Source organism: Pezoporus wallicus, unplaced genomic scaffold, assembly GCF_028554395.1.
Source record: "Pezoporus wallicus isolate ANWC-B61680 ecotype Strahan unplaced genomic scaffold, APGP_CSIRO_Pwel_v1 contig_3817, whole genome shotgun sequence".
NCBI lineage: Eukaryota > Metazoa > Chordata > Aves > Psittaciformes > Psittacidae > Pezoporus > Pezoporus wallicus.
Window position 1 is genome coordinate 1,167,804 of NW_026635157.1, and position 8,453 is coordinate 1,176,256.

Genomic DNA, 8,453 nt, shown 5'->3' on the forward strand with positions numbered 1-8,453 from the left:
GTGGTACGCAGCAGACAGAAGGGTATCATAGTGTGTCTTGGAACATAAGGAATAATCAGTCAGCTTCCAGTCTTAGTTATGAATGCTTTCCTAGTCTCAGCCCTTGCAAGGAAGTAATTCCGATTCAACCAGTCCTCCCATTTTTGTGGGGACAACAGTGAAGGGCACCCTGGAAAGAAAAACAGTGATTTCCCAGTAACAGATTCATTTACCTTGGGACTGGTTTAGGAGCTGTGTCTTTAACTTGTTCATGAGATTTTAATTGAATCAGCACCTTAATGAATATAGTAACCTTCCCATAGTTATCTGTAAAGATGATTGTCCACATATCAGACAGCTGAATGTAGCTATTCAACCAATTAAACAAAGTCTATGATACAAACATGGCAATTCTTTTCATATGTAATTCTGAATTATGCTCTCGTATATGCAAACAATTGTGCCTGACATTGGTAATAATTGTTATTTCACAGGATGATATTTTATATGTGTGTGTGTATATATATATACATATATACTTTATATTTGCAGCTGACAAACCAGTACTACCTGAAGACCTGGTGATGGACATTAAGTAAAAATATATAATATGTTAAAAAAATTAAGGAAAGAAAACTTTTCAAGGCAGCTAATTATGCTTTTACCAAAATATTCGCAGTGATGTATCCAGAGAGCTAATAAAAGAATTATTTTATAATTTTTATACATTATTTTTTAAAAAAAGACCAAAAAAATAGCCCACATCAAAAAAAAACAAACCCCCCCACCCCCCGAAAAACAGGCAATGTATTACCAGCACAAGCCAAACAGAAGTAAGACCAGATGAACTTGCTTTGCTTGAGAATCCGGTTGTTACTGAATTATTACAAAAAAATCTTGGGAGGCAGTAGAGGAAATAGAGTGATGTCTTAGTGGTGTTTGAGTTTCCAGCAATATGTGAAAGCTACTCTGGTTTGCAATAGTTTGAGCCATGTCTTGGTGTTGCAGGCTTTGTCTCAGGTAAAGCTGCCAGCTGGGGCAGCAGGATTTGTACTGGGGTAAAATAATTTAATGAGAGTTTCTTGGGGCGTGTTTGTGGTAAATTTATGTTTCAGTGACATCTCTTGATTTTTTTCTCCTTCTGGAACTGAGGGGTTTAATAATTTAAAAATATAGTTAAAGAAATAATCTGAACTGAGCTCCCAAGGATATTCCAAGAATTATCAGTAGGTCACTGAACTTTAAATTGAAAAACCCCAAACAAAAAACCCCAACGTCCAAAATAAAACCCAAACCACACCCTTAAGCCAAACCAGGGTTTGTACTGAAGCCTCCATTCATTCCAGTTGATGCTGACTGATTCCTTAAGAGTTGTGCCATATGTTTAAAGTGAAACAAACTACCATCAAAGAAAAAAGTCTGCCTGAGGCCTTAGTCTTATCACAGGCTTTGGTAGGAGCACAGCAAGCCTCTCTTGTGTATATAATATCCTGCTTTAAAATTAGAATGCAACCCAACCTAAAGCTAATGGGATTTTGTATGTAAGGTATTCTCAGCTGAATTTATGTGAAATGCTTTTCTTACTCTGAAAAAAAGATGTCTATTTTCCATGCTATCTACAGCTGTAACATAGCTTTACAGACAGAAATACAACATGTGTAAGAGAAGGGTCACGTTAACGATGGTATCACAACGCAAACCAGTCTTTGATGTCTCCTGCTACTATAGCGTAATCTCAAATTGATCTAAGGATTTTAAACTAGTATTTCCCTGATACTAGTGACCTACCTATTCACTCTGGAGTTCCCTTTCACCTTTCAAATGTAGATAGCCTTATATCCTGAAAGCTGTTTTCAAAGTGATTGTTGCCCATAAGGGTATTCAGTTTTGCACTGTATTAAAAGAAAAAAAAAAAATCTCAAAAAAAAAAATCTTTTGCATTCAGATGTGCCTAAAGAAAAAATTTCAAAAAAATTTCACAAAAAGTACATGCTGCCATCTGACAAATTAGTATGCTCTCTACTCCTGTGTGCCTATAATTAGAAGTCTGTTTCTTCAGAAAGTGCCCATTGGAGAATGAAGGGATAGACTGCTGGTCATGAGACTCGCATTAACAAGCCACTTTATGTATCACCTTACTGTATATACTATGAAACTAACGCTTTCTGTGTGCTTTTGTCTGTCAATGGGAAGACCTTTCTTCGGTATAGGCTCAGCTGCCATAATGTATTCGTTGAAGTATTCTGTTCTTTCACTGATGCACATAAAATTATTGATGTCTTCGTTTTGGTGAAGTTTTCTTTCTTTTTTTGCACCTAAAAAAGTTCTAAAAAAGTCTAAATGAAAACTCTAACCCGATTGGTGTGAGATTTTTATCAATGTATTTGATGTTGAAAATAAAGAATTAGCCAAACCACTTTGTTTCATTAGTTATATTTTGCACAGTTTTAAAAATGTTTCTCTGCTTATTGTTTTCCAGTAACCAGTGAAATAGTACGCTATTTTTCACAGTGCATTTTCATCCAAGTGAAAACTGTTCCTTAATTTGTTTCTTCACCTTTCCCAAAAAAACATAGGAGAAGGGCCCATTTCCAGAGTTAACAATGTGTTCCAGTCTTTAGTACCGTAAAGACTAAATATTTTATATGCTTTATGTTCCTTACTCTGGCTTACGAAACAGATTATGGTGGAAGAGACAAATTGTATGAATTTCACCTTCAGTAGTTGACTGTCAACATGAGTTAGCTAATATCAAGTAAAATAGCACTTATTTCCCAAGCAAAATCCGAAGGGGGGAAAATTGTCTTGGCTAAGCTGTAGGAAGGGGATGAAAAGGAATGAAAGATAATCTTATTGACATAAACCCACTTTGAACTTAACCCTATCCTGTCAAATAGTCTCAAAATTATATTTGGCCTTTGCAGAGAATCAAACCAGTAATCTATGCAAGTGAATGTCTATCAGTAATATAGAGAATATAAAACTTCTTATATTAGTGTTTTTCATGTATTGTCTGTGCTGTGCTGGTTCTGAGTGAGACTATTGGCTCATAGTTTCTTCTCTTTTCCTACATAGATATAAAAGCTTTTTGGATTTTTATGTGACGTTTCACTGTACATAAGGAGAAAATTGTAAGATTACCTTAATTCTACCATCTCAGTGATTAAGACAAGACAGGCAAAATACTTTGTTCACCTGAAACAACAGGTTGGGCAGAGAAGAGATTCAAAGCAGCCCTGCGGAGAAGGACTTGGGGGTGTTGGTCAATGAGAAAATGAACATGAGCCAGCTTCAGTGTGCGCTTGCAGCCCAGAAAGCCAACCGCACCCTGGGCTGCATCAAAAGGAGCGTGACCAGCAGGTCACAGGAGGTGATCCTGCCCCTCTACTCTGCCCTTATGAGACCTCACCTGGAGTATTGTGTGCAGTTCCGGTGTCCTCAACATAAAAAGGACATGGAACTGTTGGAACAAGTCCAGAGGAGGGCCACGAGGATGATCAGGGGACTGGAGCACCTCCCGTATGAAGACAGGCTGAGGAAGTTGGGGCTGTTCAGCCTGGAGAAGGCTGCGTGGAGACCTCATAGCAGCCTTCCAGTATCTGAAGGGGGCCTATAGGGATGCTGGGGAGGGACTCTTCATTAGGGACTGTAGTGACAGGACAAGGGGTAACGGGTTAAAACTTAAACAAGGGAAGTTTAGGTTGGATATAAGGAGGAAATTCTTTCCTGTTAGGGTGGTGAGGCACTGGAATGGGTTGCCCAGGGAGGTTGTGAATGCTCCATCCCTGGCAGTGTTCAAGACCAGGTTGGACGAGGCCTTGGGTGATATGATTTAGCGTAAGGTGTCCCTGCCCACGGCAGGGGGGTTGGAACTAGATGATCTTAAGGTCCTTTCCAACCCTAACGATTCTATGATTCTAAACCTCACCTTATAGCTTGTCAAACATGAAAACAGCCTATTCAACCTCCACAAGAAAGTTGGGGACTCTTGGAATTTGTAAGTGCCCAGTAGAACTGAGTGATGGTTCCAAGTCATATGACTGTTTTGCAACATGCTTTCATGACAGAGTTTGACTGAGGGTTGTTACTTTGGCCACGAAGGGTGGGCCACAGTAATATGAATTAATTGCACATGTACATGTGTTCAAAATAACAAAATCATTTTCAATGCCAATTCAGTGGGCACAACTGAAAAGTATCTGTCTCTCTCTTCTTCAGTCTCCCCCATCATCTGTATTCTGTGATGGGAGAAGGTGGATGAGTTGCCAACTTACTCAGACCCCCAGAGCAGGAACCTACCAGGGAAAGAGCCCCTGCAGCTTTGCACTGGGCACATTTCCACAGCCAGGAGCCAGCTGCGACTTTACCTTCCTTCCTCAATCCATACATCTGCTGGCTGCAGTAATTTGACAAATCATACAGGAAGAAAATATCTTTCACTGCACAGCTCCTGCAGCTGAAAATCCTGGCTCACCTTTACTGGGCCCATCACTCTTGCTTCCCACAATGCATACACAGCACCTTGCAAAGCAGCTGCCTGCACCCTTGAGGGAGCTCATATGCATGCACACAGGCACCTGCTTTGTGCTCCTTGCACCCCCTGGCTTTCTCTCTTTCCTAACATGTAAGTGATGCATGTCTTGTATCAGTGTATTTTATTCTATATATCTAATTAGAAAGGTATGACATAGTTAAGGCATCATAGAAGAACACATCTGACTGCTTTTACTTTTCTGTTAATTAAAGGCAATCCCCTGTTCTGCAGTGAACACAGCTTCTTCATGGGCTACGACCTGGTACTCTCAATAATCGGGACACCTGCCCTCTTCAAAAGCCTTGTGGCCAAGCCTATGCTTCAAAACTAAATGATGAATTTTTATTTTCTTTTCATCCAGATACTGCCACATTAAAAGCCCCATGCAGCAACCTGTCCTTAGGCTGGAAAAGTCTTGCAGCTGTTTCCTCTGCATTACACTGTTTGCATCCACCACCGACCCAATGAAGAGGAGAGGAAAATCCAAACATCTAAAACCCAAACATCTAAAATAACATCAGCATGCTCAGAGGAAGAATGCCCATAGGGGAGAGCTGGGTTTTCTTATGCCCAGTCAGGCTCCAATTGCTACCATTCACTATGGCATCCTACAGATACAGAGGCTCAAGTCTAAAAACGTTCATAAAGCCTTCAGGAAAATTGACCATCAAAATAATAACACTTGGCACTTAGCTCAGCAGAAGCAAGGCTAACTGGGTCTCATGCCCCTGTGTGTTGCAGTCTTTACGTGTCACTCTGCTAATGTCTTCATTTCTGCAGGCATACTGGTGACATGAAGTCTCCTGCTGTTTTCCATTCCTACACATTCATGCACCAGTCCAGTATGCTGCCATTTTAAACAGCTGACAAATGTGCACATGAGGAAAGGCACAGGCCTTTCGGGATTTGCTTTCAGGATTATTTTTTTTCTTGGCCAGATTTTGCAACACATGCTTGGGACTGTAAGATTTTTAGCTCCTTTACACACAAATACTGAGTGCTCTTTTCTAAGACAGAAAGATCTGCTTCTTGTCAGATGTCTTTTTTTTCCTCTCCCTCTTGAGAACCTATGTGATCCATGAAAGGTGAAACAAGTATGTTACATCATAGAGGTAAGCAGTAAGTGCTACCCACTTTGGAGTAAGAGTCACAGTAGGCACATGAAAGTTTGAAAGGTTAGGCATTAGTATGAAAGCAGAAAAGGTTGAGTTCCATTCTGCCTTTATTGGATTATTTTTTGCTGAAGTTAAACCTGAAAAATGGGAAAAGAAACTTCAGCTCCAAAATGTCTTCTTCTTATCTGTCTCGACTAAAATGCTACAGCATCATGCTTTCTTCCAGTATGTTTTTCCCTCTTGTCCCCACAGTCTGCACACCTGGACTCTGGTAGCTTTCCTTCCAGCTGTTTTTACAACATCCTTTCTAAAAAAACAATGGAATGGAAAAACCCAGTTACAACATCAATAACAGCAGTCTCCCAGGAACCGCAAGATGCCTGACCTGAGTAACACTTGTGCAAACTACATCCACATTATCCCTGACTGACAGAGGAATGCTCAGTGGCTCACCTCTCATCCCCCAAGGCCACCTCTGATGATACAACAAATCAACAATACTTTCCTAAAGCCTCCTTTCTCTTATGAAAAATAAACGTGCCGTTGTTTTATTCAGACCTCACTGTGGTCTACTGCTTATTGGGAAGACAAATTAATCCTTAAATCATTCCTAGTTATTTCTTTATTGTGGAATATTATTAGAATATTCCAATGTTCTTAAGATTACTAAACCAAGCATAACTTCTTCCAGTATAGATTTCACACCTATGTCCCTCTAGGTCTAATTACGGCCAAATAGCACAACAACAAACAACATCATTCAGCTGGCTGTACTGCATTTCACAGCATTGCTGCCAAGGTTAAAACCAGCCAGCCATACCTAGACTAGTTCCCTTGTGTAGGGAACATTGTGAATACCAGACACACATATTTCCCTCAAAGACAAAAGGCAAATGACCCCCCGAACTTCTTTTCCATCCCAACTTAGGTTTAGATGAATTCTGAAATTGACTGCTGTAATAGTCAGCAGCCAGACCACTCAGCTTAAACTTCAGTATGGCATTTCCCGCTTTTCCTTTCCATGAGCCATTGCTTTAAACACCAAATAAAACATGGGAGTGCAACTGAGAAAATAAATGCTCTCTTCTCTTGCTTAAAAACATGCATTTCTTCTCCTTGATTCTATTTTTACTTCCCAGAATCCTCTCACATTTGTTAAATCCTGATAGCATCTGTAGTTTGAAGACTGTGAGCAACCAGTTTGTTATGCCTTTGAACATGCACACAAACGCACTCCGATGCACATGATGATGAGCATGTTGAATGATGCTATCAGTTGTAAACAGATTTCTCAACCACGAATAGCACAAGACTCCGAGGGCTAGGGATGACTGTTCGTAAGATTATTTCAGCAGCTTTGTCCATTCAATAACCAGCAGTAGGAGAGAGTTCTACAGAATGAGAAAGCAAGACTGCAGTTCACAGCATTTGCAGGGGAGCTGGAAGGGTAGCAAACCAATGGCAAGAAACTATTGATCTGCAGAATTAAGCTGTTATCACTGCTGGAACAGCGTAAAGGATAGGCAATGGGTATCATCATGCTCATAGCTGTGAGAAGTAAGGGCACAGTATTTCTGTCAACTTCAGATCATTTGTACTCCTAACGCTGTCAGACATCTCTAAATACTTCTTTTCAGTCTGCCTTCAGATTTTGTAAAGCACAGTCCACAAACAAAACTCCATAAGCAGAAGCAGTAAGTTCAGGGCAAATGATGCTCATTATCTTGCACTATTATCATTATAAGCATAAATTACTGCAGCCTGGAGTTGCTGAGCAACTGCTTTCAATTATGCTTTTAAACACCCACTAGTTAAGAAGAGACTACAGGCCTCTAAGCAGGTTCAGTGTTGCAAGATGCATCAAGCTGCAGGCATGATTACACCTCTATAGAAGCTACTGCATTTATCTGTGATAGAAAATGAGGAAGAATATAATGCAGTTAATGACTGGAGTTCCCCAAGATGGAAAGTCTCCTTTCTCTATGCTTGAACATGTGCCTTCAACACAGACCCAAAGTTCCGCAGCTCCCATACTGCCTTTCCTTAAGCTTTGCAGCCAAGAATTAAGTCCCTCATATTTGCAGAGCCCAAGTGAGGCACATCCGGAAGAAGTCAGATGACAGGTTGCAGGCGGAGCACAGAGACACGGCATCTCAGACTGTAATATGTGCATTTCTTAACAAGTTTGTCCTCACCCAAGCTGTCTGTGACAGCACCCCAACAACACAGAGGTAGGCAGAGAGAGCAGCTTGACATTATCAGGATATTAAAGATGCCCAGGCTGCAAAGCTGGCTAGTGCCTCTGGCTGCAGTACATGACACCTTTCAGAGTGTGGTTCCCACTCCCCCATACAGTTGACCCACTTAACCTGGTTCACGCTGTGGAGATCAAGGCATATGTTGATACCATTCTGGGGTTTGCAGCTCAAGTACTGCTGCTCTTGGAATGGAGCTTGCTTCAACAGGATCTTGATCGCGGCCATTTTTTTCCATTTTGGTATCTTTGTGTTGGTTTTTATAATCAAGACCCAGTTGTGTAAAATCACATTTGAAGTCATAATGGAATTGGTTCAGAGCCAGGAAATTGCTTTTGGAGGGGCCTATTGCTCAAAGCACTTTTATCTGGTCAGATGTTGATTTTGTCCACAGTTGCAGTTAAGACTAAAAGTCCCAAAAGTAAGAAGTCCAAAGTGGCAATCAGGAGCTTCTCACCTGCTAGCAGAAACCACCTGCTATTCCCCTGAGACCTCAGCTTTCAGACTGACATTCCCATATCCTTGAAGGTATGAGGGTTTCAAGATTTCCAAACAGGTATTTTTCCTGCC